The sequence below is a fragment of the Vombatus ursinus genome, unplaced genomic scaffold, assembly GCF_900497805.2.
Source record: "Vombatus ursinus unplaced genomic scaffold, bare-nosed wombat genome assembly UNPS02014863.1, whole genome shotgun sequence".
NCBI classification, from domain to species: Eukaryota; Metazoa; Chordata; class Mammalia; order Diprotodontia; family Vombatidae; genus Vombatus; species Vombatus ursinus.
In genome coordinates this window covers 688,035-704,736 of record NW_020954641.1, presented here as the reverse complement: position 1 = coordinate 704,736, position 16,702 = coordinate 688,035, and positions in this window count along the sequence as shown.

Below are 16,702 nucleotides of genomic sequence, written 5' to 3'. Positions count from 1 at the left end.
ATACAGATGAGAAAACAGTATTGCTGCCTTGCTTTGATTGCCACAATAAATATAGCTAGCCAGGTATCAATAAATTTCTAGTCCTTACTTCTAACTGTATAGTCAAGGAAGAACTTCCAATAGACCAAATAAATAGCTGATAGGGCTGTTTAGAGAAGACTGTGGCTTGCAAGGTATTTACTCAAGGCCATAGAGTCAAGAAGGTAAGAAGGGAAAAGGAGAGATGTAAAGGGTCTCATTTCCTTAAAACATTGTTACCAGACACCAGGCTGTATTATGAAATACTGTATGAGGCCAAAGCAAGAAGGTTTTTCTTGATCCAAAATCATGGAGGCTGGATATGTGAGATGGCTTTTAAAGGATGGGTAGGAAAAATAAAAATAAAAAATAAAGGATCGGTAGGAATTAAACATGATAAAGAGATGAAGGATATTATAGGCATAGGAAGCAATGTGATGAAAGGCAGAAGGGTGGGAGAGCACAGGGAGACCAAAGTTGGGCTGGCCAAGAGTAGTCCATGTTATATTGAAAAAAATTCTTTTGTTGTTGTTCAGTCATGTCCAATTCTTTGTGAACCCATTTTGTGGGTTTTCTTGCCAAAGATATTGGAATAGTTTGCCATTTACTTCTCTAGCTCATTTGTCAGATGAAGAAACTGAGGCAAACAGGGTTAAGTGGCTTGCCCAGGATAACACAGCCAGTAAATGTCTAAGGCCAAATTTGAATTCATAAAGATGAGTTTTCCTGATGCCAAACCCAGTGCCATCCACTGCACCACCTAGCTGCCCATCAGTATTTCAATAAGAGTGATGAGAAAAAAAAAAAAACCATGTTGATCAAGGACACTACTTCAGAATCCATAGTTAAAAGAAAGGCTGTAAGGGTTTCTCATGGAGATTAGATAAAGAACTTCTGACTAAAGTACTAAGAAAAAATGATTTTTTAATATTTCTTTTTTTTTTAAGAGAGCAGGGGCCTTAGGGTGCTTCAATGTCCTTTTTAGTGACTTAGGAGCTCAGCAGCCTTTTCATGAGGATCATAGGAGACACTTCATAAACTATCCATATAATCCTTCATTTTAACAATGAGGAGATGGAGGAGGCCCAGAGAGATCAAGTGACTCTCTTAGGGTCACACAGATAACAGTATTTAAGATCATAGACCTAGAGTTACAAAGCACTTTATAGGTGGTCTAATACAACCCCTGCATTTTGACAGATGAGGAAACTGAGACCCAGAGAGAATGTGACTTTCTCACAGAATTCAAGAACTAGAAACCACCTCAGCAGCCATCTACTCAGACTCATTCATTAAAGGAATCCCCAGTAGAACATGCCTCACAATGTATTTTGGGAAACAGTGTGGTACACTGGAAAGGATGGTGGAGGTTTGGAGTCAGGAACTAGGTTTGGTTTCTGGCTTTACCACTTTCTGTGTTATTTTGCATAAATCACTTAACCAATCTGACTTTCAGGTTCTCATCTGTAAATGAGGAGAATGGACTTAAAGCACTCCAAGAGCCCACCCTAAATCTACCATCCTAATTAGTCACTCAGTGTCACACAGATTATAAGTAGCAGAGGAGGGATTCAAACCCAGACTACCAGACTCAGGATGAAATACTCTTACCACTGTACTACATTGCGTGAGTCATATCCAGGCCTAAGGAATCAGGTATCAATAGGAGTGCCCAGTGGGGCCTGGGAGTGTTTCTGTCTTCCATTTGTGAAGCAGAGCTGTAGGCAGGAATGTTTGAGAGGTGAAAATTCCATGAACTGATCTGGAGGTAACCTGCCCTTGTTGTATACTTCATCACATTGCATTAGCCATCAGCAATAGGAGAGAGAGAGATATATATATTGAAGGCTTGACATCTCCCCTGGCTATTCCTCCTGCTTCTGGTCCTAATTCTACCCCACAGAAGTCCAGAAGCCATCAATGCCAACTTGTCCCTGTAGCCCTAGAATGTCTCCTTTCTTTAACCAGATGAAATTGGAAGGATGAGGCAGGTGGAAGAACCCTGGTCTGGGGTTAAGAAGTCTGGATTTGAGCCATGGTTCTGCCACAGACTCTCTGTGTGACCTTAGAGAAGTCACAATACCCCAGTACAGAAAAACTGTGAGCATAATAGATTTGTAGATTGCTACAACATCAAGGGTCTTGGAACACAGACTGGCAGAGTCAGAAAGACCCTTAGAAGTCACATGTGGCAACCTCTTTACATCACAAAGGAGAAAATTGAATTATGGAGGGATCAAGAGATTTGCCCAACAACATACACCTGGTAGATTTGGAATGCGTGACCAGGTCTCCTACCTCATAGTCCAGAGTTCTTTCCAGAAAACCACACAAGCTCTTAAATTGTTGGGTTATTGTTTTCATTCGACAAATTTTTATTAAGTGGCTATTATATTCAAGGCCCTGTGCTAGAAACAAAGACAAAAATAAGAAATTTCCTGCCTTTAAGGAAATCAAATGGAAGGGATGGGTAGATACACTTAAATAAATACAAGGAGATTTTAAGAAGGAAGAAAGTACTAATAATAAGTACCATTTTGAGAGGCAGAAGATGAAGGAAGAATGTCCTCCAGGAATGTGGAATGGCTGGTTTGAATGCAAAGAGGCAAAATATGAAATGTCAAGTTTGAGGAACAGTGAGATTAGAGAGTATAGTTTGGCTGCAATGTAGAGTGGAAGGGGACGAATGTGAAATAAAGCCAGAAAGAGAGTTTGGAGCATAAATGTGGGGGTCCTTAAATATCAGCCTGAGTTAGTATTTTATCATAGAAATATGGAACCACTGAAGGTTTCTGAAAGGGAGAATTACAGCACCTCAGGAAGATTATTTTTGTCAACTGCTGTCGGAATAGGTTGGGGATTATTCAATCTAGGGGTGACTGAAGCCTGAGAGACCAGTCACCAGGTTTTTACAATAATGATAGCTAGGCAAAAGGTGATAAGGACCTGAACTAAGATGTCCTGGGGTTAAAGCTAACAGGATTTGGTCAACCAATTGGATCCTGTCTGCGCAGCTTTTGCAGTGTCTCTTATACCCATCCTTCCTTTCCATTCCCAAGGAACCTTGAAGAGAATACTGACTTGAGTCATGAAGACGCGGATTTTTTCTGCTGGTTCTTACAGAATTGTGTGGTTTAGAGAATAGATAGCATGCTAGACTCAGAGTCAGGAAGACCTTGGGCACATCATTTAAATTCTCTCAGCCTCAATTTCCCCATCATAATATAAGTATAAGAAAAAAAATACTTACTACATGATATTGCTATGAGGCTTAAATCAGATAATATACACAAAGTACTTCACAAAATGTATTCCTTACTGTTACTACCACCACCGTAACTACTTTTAAAATTAAATTTTTTTTCAATCAGCAAAATCTGCCTTCTCTCTCTCCCATCTTTATTTAAAAATAAAAGCAAAACCACTGTTACAAAAACATGTACCATCAAGCAAAACAAATATCTACACTTGCCATGTCCAAAAGAGAAAAAAAATATATATGAATACACTATGAATAAACAGGAAGGATGGGACAAGTGGAAGAATCCTGGTGTGGGAGTTAAGAGGCCTGAATTTGAGTGATAGCTCTCCCAATGAGCATCTGTGTGACTTTAGACAAGTCATAATATCACAGTATGGAAAACCTGGAACTGTCATATATTTGTAGATTGCTACAACAATAGACTGTCCAAGTTGAAAGGATCCTTCAAAGTCATATGTGGCTTCCTGTATGTCACAAGGGAGGAAACTGAATTTTGGAGGGGTCAAAAGATTTGCCCAATAACATACACCTAGTAGATCTGGAATGCAAAACCAAGTCTCCTGACATAGTCCAGTGCTCTTTCCAGAAAACCACTCAAACCCCTAAGTTTTTTTTTTTACTTAATAAATATTTATTAAGCTGTTACTATATTCAAGGCCTTGTGGCTACAAATATGAATACATGGATATGGCTCCTTGTGCATTCTGAGTCTTTCACCTATCTACAAGTGGGTAGCATAATTTGTTATTAGTGCTCTGGAATGATGATTGGCCATTATGCTGATCAAAGTTCTTAAGTCTCTAAGTTGTTTAACAATAATATTGTCATTGTATAGATTGTTGTACTGCTTCTAGTCATTTCATTCTGCATTGACTCATACAAGTCTTTGAAGGTTTTTCTGAAACCATTCCCTTCATCAATTCTTATAGCCCAATAATATTCCATCCCATTCATATACCATAATTTGTTCTGCCATTTATGGGCACCCCTCAGATTCCCATTCTTTGCCATTTCAAAAAGAGTTATAGATATTTATATACATCTTAAGAGAGTATTTTTTTTTTTACTTAGGACTAATCACACTCTTTATCTGCCCTCCCTCTAATTCCCTTTTACCCTCTCATCACTTTCCCTCCTATTTCCCTGTTGAGTGAAAAACATTTCTTTTATTTAAATTTATTTAGTACTTTATTTTTCCCCAGTTATATGTGAAAACAATTTTTAACATTTGTTTTTAAAACTTTGGATTCCAAATTCTCTCTCTTCCTCCTTTCCTCCCTGCCATCCCCATTGAGAAGGCAAGCAATTCTACATAGGTTACACACATGTAGTCAAGCAAAACATATTTCCATATTAGTCATGTTCTAAAAGAAAATAAAGACCAATATTTAAAAACCCAAGAAATATAAAATTACAAAGGTATTATTTGATCTGTATTCAGACTCCATCAGTTCTTTTTCTGGGGATGGATAGCATTTTTCATCATAAGTCCTTCAGATCTGTCTTGGATCACTGTATTGTTGAAAATACTTGTCATTCACAGCTGATCAGCTTACAATATTGCTGTTACTTTGTGTGCAATATATTTCACTTTGCATCAGCTCATGTAAGTCTTTCCAGGTTTTTCTGAGAGCATCCTGTCCATCATTTCTTACAGTACGGTAGTATTCCACCATAATCACATACCACAATTTCTTTAACCATTCCACAATTGATGGGCATCCCCACAATTTCTAATTCTTTGCCACTAGAAAAGAGCTGCAATAAGCATTTTTATACATATACGTCCTTGTGGAAAGTATTTATTTAATCACCTGTGTATGTGTATGTGTGTATTCTCTCCTTTGATAATTTATGATAAGAATGAGTTTCAAGTGTCAGCCACTTCCCCCACCCTCATCTTGTTTGTATAGATTTCTATTTACAGGACCTGATTAAGTAAGATAATTTCCCCTAAGTCTTCCTTTTCCTCCACCGTCCCCTCAGTGTATTCTTTTCCCCCTTTCTTTCCCTCCTTATTTTAAGAAAATGAAGTCATAACAAAATCACTCCCAAGCCTTCTGTCTAATTACATTCCCTCTATGACCCATGTTGACAATAGGGTTCAGAGGAGACATATGTATCATCTGCCCCTATTAAAGTGTAAGCAGTTTATACTTCTTTAGGCTTTTATCAAATTTATGTTCAGTTTTGTTTACCTTTTTTACATTTCTCTTAATGTCTATGCTGGAACTTCAAAGTTTCTACATAGTTCTGATCTTTTCACAAGTGAATGTTTGGTAGTCTTCTATTTCATTAAAGATTCCTTTTTTTTTTTCTTGGGGCAGCTAGGTGGCACGGTGGATAGAGCACTGGCCCTGAAGTCAGGAGGACCTGAGTTCAAATCCAGCCTCAGACCAAACACTTGATACTTACTAGCTGTGTGACCCTGGGCAAGTCACTTAACCCCAACTGCTTAAGCAAAAAAAAAAAAAAAAAAAAAGATTCCTTTTTTCCTCTGTAGGATTATGCTCAGCTTTGCTGGTTAAGTTATTCTTAACTATAAGCTTATATTCTTTACATTCTAGAATACTGCATTCTAAGCTCTCCACTGCATGGTAGTGGCTGCTAAATCATGTGTGATCCTGAGTATGGTTCCTTGGTACTTGAATTCTTTCCTTCTGTTGGCTTCAGCATGTTTTTGTTGATCTAGAAGCTCTGGATTTTGGCTATTATATTCCTGGGATTTTTCATTTTGGGGTTTCTTTCAGAAGGAGACCAATAGATGCTTTCTATTTTCACTTTTCTCTCTGTTCCTAAGAGATATGAGGAGCTTTTTTAGAAGATTTCTTGAAATATGATGACTAGACTTTTTTTTTGTTATATTTTTCAGGGAATTGAATAATTCTTAAATTACATCTTCTCAATCTGTTTTCCAGGGCAATTGTTTTTGCTGTAAGATACCTTCCATTTCCTTCCATTTTTTCAGACTTTTGACTTTGTCTCAATGTCTTGTTATCTGATGTAGTCCTTGGCTTCTATTTGATCCCCTCTAATTTTCAGAGTTTCTTTCTTGGCAAGGTTTTGTACCTTTTATAATTCTCTTTTCAATTCTTTCTTCTATAGTTCTTTTTTATTTTTCATTTTTTTCCTCTAGCATCCATTTCATCTATTAAAAAAAATGTCAAACACTTAAAAAATTCTTTGTTTCATCTGTTCCAGGAATTCTAGTTGAATGTGTGTCCAAACTGTGTTTTTCTTTGAAGCTTTGCTTGTAAATATTTTAGAATTATTATCTTCTGTTGAGTTTGTGTCTTGACTATTCCTGTCGTCATAATAGCTTTTTACAATGGGATTCTTTTATTGTTTGTTAATTTTCCAGCATACTTTCTCGCTTCAGAATGAATGGTAGGGCTAGGTTTTTGGCACTTTCAGAGGGAAGTTCTGGCCCAGTGCTGATGCTACTTTCTTTGGGACAAACTTCCCTCATTGTTGTTGTTACCTCTCATTGCCTGGCTCTTTGTCTAGCCAGCAGTGGATAACCTGTGGCCTTAAGGCCATATGTGGCCCTCTAGGTCCTCAAGTGAGGCCCTTTGACTAAATCTAAACTTCATGGAACAAATCTCCTTCATAAAGGATTAGTTCTGTAAAACTTGGACTCAGGCAAAAGGCTGCACCTAAGGACCTAGAAGGCCACATGTGGCCTCAAGGCCACAAGTTCCCCACCCTTGGTCTAGCCACTACTCTATGTACCAAGGCTTAACCTTACAGCATTGGGTGTCCTCTAGGAAGAGTGTATCTAGTTTCCCTCCTCCAATGGAATAAAGAAGGCTTTTTGCCTATAACTTCTGTGAGCTTTTTGGTTTTATTCTGGTTTATTTTATTTTACTTTTCAGAATTAAGAGTTGATATAAAGTTTTTGCTATAACCTCTGTGGCTCTTTTGTTTATTATTTTATTTTTTCAGAGTTAACATTTGGTACATAACCTGTGTGACTCTTTGGTCATTTATTTTCAGAGTTTGACCTGCAGGACTGAGACACCTTCTGCTAAGCTGGACACAACACTCTGGATCCTTGCTAAGAGATGTGTACCTTCTTAAAATGACACAGGGAATTCCTGATTGGTCTGTAGTGACTAGGGCTGCCCCAGAGATGATTGTTGACTAAGAATCAAGAAGGTAGACTCATTCTGGAGAAAATTGTTCTCCACTTTGGGGTTGTCATCCTCCATCTCCTCCCAGAGGCAATGGTGACTTACAACAAAAGCATATGGCTGTGGAGATATGTGTTTATCTGGCAGGCCTGAGACTGTACATTCAATCCCTGGCTACCTTCTTCTACCTTTCTGTTTCCTTTCCTGAGCACAGATCAATAGCCAGTAATCTTGAGAAATTGATATTTCCAGCCTTAGCAGTTATTTTGTGGGTCCTGAGTTCCTGAGTTCAGGCTTTGAGGGTCAACTGATCAGAAAGATTGGTCCATCTAACTCAAGTAAAAGGGGAGTGCATTCCAGGACAGGAAGCACACCAGCAAGCCAGCAACAAACCAGTGGGAGATCCTGAGCCCCAGGGTGGTAGGGCAGGCAAATGTTAATACAAGGATCTCCACATGCCTCAGCATAGTCAGGGAACCTGGCAGACTCCAGCTCCAAGAACCACCATATGCTTTGGAGCAGCCCTGGGCAGACAAGTGTCCTCCATCATGTGGACCTCCACATGCTTCAGCATAGTTCCAGGCAGGCAGGTATCCTCAAATGGTGCTTCAGTGCCGCCCAGGGCAAACAGGCATCCTCCAGGGGCCAGACCTCCTTGTGCTTCAATGTAGCACTGAGGAAATGCAGAAAAAATCCTGTCAAGAACCACAGACTCCAGCTCCAAAAACTGCCATATACTTTAATGTGGCCCCAAGGAGACAGATATGGTCAGACCTCCACATGCTTCAGCATAGCTCCAGGCAAACAGGCATCTTCCAGTGGCCAGACCTCCACATGCTTCAGCACAGCCATGGATGAACAGGTAGACACCAACCCGATGGATGTCTAAGCAAACAGGCAGCTGCCAGCCAGCACAAGACTGCGATGCTTCAGTGTAGCCTTGGACAAACAGGCTGCATCCAGAGACCAGACTGCCACATACTTCGGTGTAGTCACAAAGAAACACAGAAACACCCCACTAGGCCTCAGCATATGCTATATACAACCACTAGCACTCCAGCTCAGCACCAGGTAAGCTGCCAGATCCCTATGGCCTCCAGCAACCCCCCACCCAACCCCCTCCGATCAGCACCAGACATAGAGTCCCCTGTGGGCCTCAGGGCAACATCAGTGCAGCACCAGGTAAATAGCCAGGACCTGTAGCCATTAGCACAAGAAGCCTAAGAGAGTCCCCCTTCCACCCCAGGAGCAGAGCTCAAATTTAAAAGAAAAGAAAAGGGCCAAAAAGGGGGGGGGGGAATGAGCAGAAAACAAGAACAAAAGAATCTGACCATAGAAAGTTATTATGATGACAGGGAAGACCAAGACACAAACTCAGAAGAGGACAACAATGTCAAAAGACCTATGGCCAAACCCCCAAAGAAAAACAGGAAGTTGTCTCAAGCTCAGAAAGAACTCATGGAAGAGCTCAAAAAGGAGCTTAAAATCATATAAGAGAGGTAGCAGAAAAATTGGGAAAAGAAATGAGAGTGATGAAAGAGAATTATGAAAAAAGAGTCAATAGCTTGGAAAACTGCTTAAAAAGTAAAATTAGCCAGATGGGAAAGGAAATACAAAAATCCACTGAAGAAAACAACTCCTTAAAGAGTACAATTGACCTAATGGAAAAGAAAGCACAATAGCTAATTGAGGAAAACGACACCTTAAAAGTTTGAATTGAGCTAGTGGAACATAATGACTATGAGACATAATCAATCAATTAAACAAATTCAAAAGAATGAAAAAATGGAAGACAATGTAAAACATCCCATAGGAAAAACAACTAGCCTGGAAAATACATCCAAGAGAGACAATATCAGAATCATTGGTCTACCTAAAAGACATAATCAAAAGGAGGACCTGGAAAACATCTTTCAAGAAATTATCAAGGAAAGCTGCCCTGATGTCCTGAAACCAGAGGACAGAATAGACATTGATGGAATCTACCAATCATATCAGGAAAGAGATCCCAAAATAAAAACCTTAAGGGATATTATAGCTAAATTTCAGAACCATTGGGTCAAGGTAAAAGTACTGCAAGTGGCCAGAAAGAAACAATTCAGATATTGGGGAGTCATAATCAGGACCACACAGAACCTGGCAGCTTCAACAATAAAGGATCAGAGGTCATAGAACATGATATTCTGGAGGACAAAGGAGCTAGGACTACAACCAAGAATCACTTACTGGGCAAAATTAAGCATAATACATCAAGGGAAAAAATGGTCATTCAATGAAATAGAAGGATTTTAAGGCTTCATAAGAAGACCAGAGCTAAACTAAAAATTTGACCTCCAATATCAGACCCAAGAGAAGCATAAACAAGAAAAAAGAGGAAAGAAAACAGAAGAGATTCAACAGAGCTAAATTGTTTATATCCCTACATGAGAAAATGATACCTGTAACTCTTAAGAACTGTATCACTAACAGTACAGATAGAAGGGATAAACATAGAAGGTATGATATTTTAAAAAAAGGATGATAAAGAGGAGTAAAATGGGTAAAGAGGAAGGGAGAAGTAGAATGGGGTAAATTATCTCACATGAAGTGGCAAGAAAAACCTGTTGCAGTGGAGGGGAAGATGGGGGAGGGTGATGGCTATCACTTAAGCTTTACTCTCACTAGTACTGGTTCAAAGAGAGAATAATATACACAATCAGATGAATATAGAAATCTATCTTATCTGACAGGGAAGTAGGAGTGAAAGAGTTTAAATAAAGGGGGAGAGGAGACTGACAGAAGGGAGGGCAGATCAGGAGAGGTGGTAGACAAAAGCAAAACATTGGTGATGTGGCAAAGAGTGAAAAGAAAGAGAGGACAAACAGGAGGAAGAATAGGATGGAGGGAAATACATAGAAAGTAATCATAAGGGTGACTGTGAATGGAATGAACTCTCATAAAATGGAAGCAGGTAACTGAGTGGATCAAAATCCAGTATCTTACAATATGTTGCTTACAAGAAATACTCTTTGAAGCAGAGACACATACACAGAGTAAAGGAAAACCTGGAAAAACTTGCACACACTGATGCAAAGTGAAATGAGCAAAACCAGGAAAACACTGTACACAGTATCAGCAACATCATGTGATGATCAACTATGAATCACTCAGCTTTTCTCAGCAGCACAATGATCCAAGACAAGTACAAAGGAGTCATGAAGGAAAACATTATCCATATCCAGATAAAGAACTGTAGGATTCTGAATGCAGATCAAAGCATATTTTTTTCACTTACTTTATTCTTTTTTGTGTTATTATTGTTTTTTACTTTTGATGTTTCTTATTCCACAACCATGATGAATATGGAAATATGTTTTACATGATAGCATATATATAAACTATATCAAACTGCCTACTGTTTCCAGAAAGAAGGGGAGAGTAAGGGAGAAAACTATGGAACTCAAAATCTTGTAAAAACGAATGCTAAAAATTGCCTTGACATGTAATTGGGGAAAAAAATAAAATACTATTTAAAGCAAGAAATAATAATAATAATAATAAAAAAAGCAAGGAAGAAGAGATTCTAAGGGGGTGGATTTAAAAACAAGCATGGGGCAAAGGGAGAACTGAGCTGTGACAGAGTAAAGAAGTCCAAGAAAGATCCCTGACTCTATGGACATCATAAAGAAGATCCTAGGCTGAGACAAATCCCAAGAAAAAGTCAGCTCTTTCCCTAACTTCTCATGCCAATGCTTGCCTATCCATAAACACTCTAACATAATTCCACATTTATTGCACAAATATTTCCAATAAATTGAATTTTACTTCAACCACAAAGAGACAGGGGTTACCTTTCTGTTTAGTCATTTTTCAGTCATGTCTGACTCTTTGTGACCCATGGTATGTTTTCTTGTCAAATATACTGAAGTGGTTTGCCATTTTCTTCTCTAGCTCATTTTACAGATGAGAAAATTGAGTCAAATAGGGTTAAATGACTGGCCTAGAGGTCACATAGCTAGTGTCTGAGGCTGGATTTGAACTCAGGTCTTCCTGACTTGAGGCCTGGTGCTCTATCCACTTTTCCACCTAGCTGCCCAAAGGATTAACTATAAGACATAAATATAAGTTTGGGTGAGAACTCAACCTATGCCTAAGTATTAGGAATTTTTTCCAACAGGGGCTTGGAAAGCATATAACTAAATTCAGAACTTTTCATCTGAAACAAACTCCAGAAAGCCAAAGAGAAGAAAACCAAATGGATTTTGGTGACCGTAATATTGTCCCTGAGGCTTAAAATGAGCTTATCATAACAGAGCATTATGCTAAGAGATAAACATCCCTCCCTGCCATTTCCCCAAGCACAAAAAAAGGAGGAGAGAATTGGGGAAAGTGAAATTGATTCCTGGGAAAGTGAGAAGACTTAGCACAGAACCAAGAAAACCAGCACAACTTATACAACATGGGACCTGCCACCACACTACGGATCTTTTAAAAGTTGTTTTTGGTTTAGATGAGTACTAAGTTTATGTGTGGGTATGAATGTCTAAACTGTTTAAACCACCTGTACTAATGCATCAGGGGTTACTGCTTCTGACCAGTCTAGAGGTTAAGGGTCCTGGAATCCCAAAATCATGACACCTGGGTCCTGCCCGAAAGAATTCAACCCAAGCCTTCTTGCAGCCAAAAACAAGATTTATTGAAGATTCACCACACTAGCTAGACTCTTAAGGAATCTGAGCATCTATGGGCTATTGGCTAAATTCTAAGAATCAGAACCTCTCAATGGAGACAAGATGGACCTTATTTACAGAAAGACTGTGGGAGGGATCTTGAAGTGGCCAAGTAGTTTGGGGTGACAGGAGGAAGGGCCTAAGGAGATCTGGATGGGAGTGGCTAGTAAGCTGGGGTAAACAGAACTCCTGGGACCTGGACCTCCAGGCCAAGGGAGAATGGAGCCTAGCTAGGTTTAAGGGTGGGAAATGGCTGGGGGCTATAGGGAGGTAAAACAATGGAGGGGAGATTGGGTATAGCCACAATGAAAGGTCAGTTGATGGGATTATAGCCTCAGGGGAATGCCAGAGATTTGGCCATGTGGGAAAGTCCAGGGTTTTTCCTTTCTGGGGCCCAGATTCCAACCCCATCAGTTCCACACTTTGTCTTCTTTTAGGAGCAGCTACAAAATGCCAGGGAACATGGAAATACAAAGATCTCTCAAGGCTTTGCTGATTCTGGGAAAGAGTCTCAGCCCTCATTCCAGCTGTAAGGTCATGGTGAGTTCCAGGGTTCTCATGGAAGAAGCATACACAGGCTACTAAACAGGAAAAAGTTAGACTGATATCATAGATACTCAGAGTTATTGCAGTAAGAATAAACTGACCTACATTTTCCTCCATTTGCCCTGAAGTCCTGCTCTAAGGGGTAGAGACAAAGGAAGCTTGGGTCAGCAGCTGTTAACATAGCCTGGAAATGGCAACCAAAACAGCAAGGTGTTCAAGAGGTCTTTCATCCCACTTCCTGAGACAATACCTATTCTTGCAGGAGTTTCTATAGTCAGATTTAGTGTGAATGTTGCTCAAACTCTACATTTTACAAACGGAAAAACTGAGGCCCAGAAAGAAATGACTTACCATGAAGCTAATGAGGATGGGATCTAGACTCCAAAAGGAAAAATTCTGGACTTTCCCATGTGGCCAAATCTCTCGCATTCACCTGGGGCTATAATCCCATCAACTGGCCTTTCATTGTGGCTACAGCTCAATCTCCCAATTCTGTTATCCTTAACCTAGCCTGGCCCCCCATTATCTTACCTCCCTATGGCCCCAGGCCACTTCCCACCCTTAATCCTATTTTCCCTTGTCTATATGGTCCAGGCCCCTTGCATTCTTATTACCTCACAGTCCTCAGCCCATCTCCAAACTACTTGGCCACTCCTAGATTTCTCCCACAATCTTTTTCTGTATATATAAGGTCCTTCTTGTCTCCATTAAGGTGCTCAGATTCTTATAATCTAGCCAATAGCTCACTAATGTTCAGACTCCTTAAGAGTCTGCCCTTGTCTTTGGCTGAAAGAAGGCTTGGGTTGAATTCTTTCCAGAAGGACCCATGTGTTGTGACTTTGGGGTCCCAGTACCCCTAAACTTCAAGGACAACCATTTAAGCAACTCAACTCACAAACACATCTTCTTCGACTTTGTGCTTCCTCCCTTAACTTTTCAGAGTCACAATTTTCTCTTTGGTGATAGCCGTTTGGACTAAATGTTCTCCAGGTTGGGTTCTATATTGTGAGGTTCCTTCCAGCTCTGACATTATAGGTTCTATATTCTAAAGTCACTTATTCTTATAACTGAACATAAGCATGAACATACTGAACATAAGCACTTATTAAGCTCCTATTATGTGCCAGGTACTGTGCTAAACACTGAGGACACAAAAAGAGGGAAAAGACAGTCCTTGCCCTCAAAGAGCTTACAATCTAATAGGAGAGACAATAAGCAAATAAATATCTATAAGTAAGCTATACATAGGATAAATAAGAAATAATTAAAAGAAGGAAGGCATCAGAATTAAGAGGGGTTGGGAAAGGCTTCTATAGAAGATAAGATGTTAGTTGGAATTTGAAGGAAGCTAGGGAAGCCAGGTGATGGAGATGAGAAGGAGAGTGTTCTGGGCTTGGGGGACAGTCAGAGAAATGCCCAGAACCAAGTGATGGAGTGCCTTGTTTGTGGAACAGCCAGGAGACCAGTGTCACTGAAAGAGTATGTCTCAGAAAGTGAGGTGTAAGAAGATTGGAAAGGTAGGAGGGGGCTTGGTTATGAAGGGCTTTGAATGTCAAACAAAACATTCATAATTGAGCCTGATGTTGATAGGGAGCTACTGGAGTTTGTTGAGAATGACCTAGTCAGACCTGAGCTTTAGCAAAATAACTTTGGTGGCTGAATGGAATATTTCAGCTATAATATTACATCATCTCTAGTCTAGAGTGCTTAGGTCTGACATTTTATGTTCTAGGACTTTTCACCTATTCAGCAGCAGTTCTCTATAAGTGGTACAATGGATAGAGTAATGGGTCTAGAATTCAGGAAGACCTGAATTCAAATCCAACCTCAGACACTTAGCAGCTATGTGATCTTGGGTAAAACACTTAATTTCTATTTGCCTCAATCTCATGACAAGGTAAAATGGGGATAATAATGGCACCTTCCTCTTAGGATTGTTCTGAGGATCAAATGAAATAATATTTATAAAGCACTTAGCACAGTGACTGGTACATAGTAGATAGTTAATAAATGCTTGTGTTCTTCCTTCCTTCCTTCTCTCATTCCTCCCTTCCTTTCCTCCTTCTTTCTTCCTTCTTTCCTTTCTTCATTTGATGGAGAGGTGACATGGCCTTCTGTATAAAGAATACCTATTCTGATCTAACCTGTTAAGCTGGGGGGGGGGGGGGGGAGAAAGAAAAGTGAATCTCTAATGTTCTAGGCCTTGTCTCCAAGGTACAAGATGCAGGGAGTAGGGCCAGGGCAATCAACTTCTCCTGATTCCTCCTTTTTCCCTACCATTCAAACCTTAGCCACAGGAAGTAAGCATCACCAGATGAACAACTGGCTTCCATATCACCACCATGACCCTCCATTCTCTCTCCAAGTTCAAGTTTCATGTGACTTGAACTTAGGAGAATAAAGCTAGGATCTCATGGCAGATTGAATCCTGAACTCTTTTTCTTGCCCAACGTGCCAATATATCCTTAGGCAGCATTAATGGAACTATGGGATCCAAAATGAGAGTATTGATAGCTTTGCTGTTCCCTGCTCTGGTGGGTCAACATACTGCAGGAAGAACTTTGACAACCTGAAGTGTACCCAGGGTAAGTCCCTGAGGATACTGGGAAGTTTGGAGCCCATGCCCTGTGAAGTGCTATTGAAAGAAGTGAGAACGTTGAGCCTATAGAAGAGAAACTCCAGATGGAACATGGTCACTATCTCCAAACATCTGAAAGGCTATTAGAAGTGGCTGATTGAGGGGGACCTGTTCTATTTAGTCCCAAGCAGAAGCAGGGGAATAGGAAAACTGGGTAGCAATTTCAGAAAGGCAGATTTCAGCTCCCTTAAAGGAGAAACTTCCTAGCATTGAGAGTCATTCCAAAGTATCATGAGCTGCATCAGCAGGTAAACAGAATTCTTGAAGCAAAGGATCCTCTGAGCACCATTCAGGGGTCCTGTAGAAAGGACTCCTGCTCAGGTAAAGGTTGGACTAGAGGCCTCTGAAATTCCCTTCAAGTCTGAGATTCAATGGTATGACAATTAGATGACTTCTCTTTCTGCTTTGGTGGTATCACCTGTAAAATGAGTACAAAACAAAATTGTTTTGTTATTTCAGTTGTATCTGACTCTTTGTGATCTCATTTGGGGTTTTCTTTGCAAAGATACTGGAGTGGTTTGCTGTTTCCTTCTCCAGCTCATTTTATAGATGAGGAAACTGAGGCAATTGACTTGCCCAGGGTCACACAACTAGTAAGTGTCTGAAGCTGGATTGGAACTCAAAGATGAGTCTTCTGGTATTCAGGCCTTGCACTCTATCCTCTGCCCTACCTAGCTGCCCTAAAACAAGACTAAATGGTCTCTAATACACTTTCTAGTTCTAAAGTTCTATGAAACAAGCTGATTTAGAGAAGATTCAGAATACTCATTCCTCTAGCGCTGGGGCCTGCAACCAGGGACATGCTGGCAAATGTTTAACAACTGGTTTGGGGAAGAGGAGGCAGGGAGAGAATACATATACAAATACCTTAAGTCTAGAAAATAATAATAATAATAGCTAACATTTATATAGAGCTTTCTATGGGCCAGGCACTCTGCTAATTGCTTTACAATCACTATTTCACAACAACCCTGGGAGGTAGGTGCTATTATTATTCTTATTTTAAAGTTGAGTAAATTGAGGCAAACAGAAGATAAGTTGCTTACCCAAGGTCACAGAGCTAGGAATGCCATTTAAAGTTGAGTCTTCTTGACTCCAAGACCAGTTCTCTATCTACTTCAAGTAAATATCACATACACATACACACACACACACACACACATATACACACAAATACAAATACACACAACACACACACACTAACAAACACACACACAAAGGATGGGAGCCTAGTGAATGGGCGCAAGAATGAGGGAGTCTACAGAACACAAACCACCCAGGTGAGATTCTAAGAACACACACAAACACATACAGGAGGAAGACTGAATGGAGACACAGACACAAAGGACAGAAACCAGGAGCACAAACACAAAAGGGAGACTTGGAGAAGAGGATA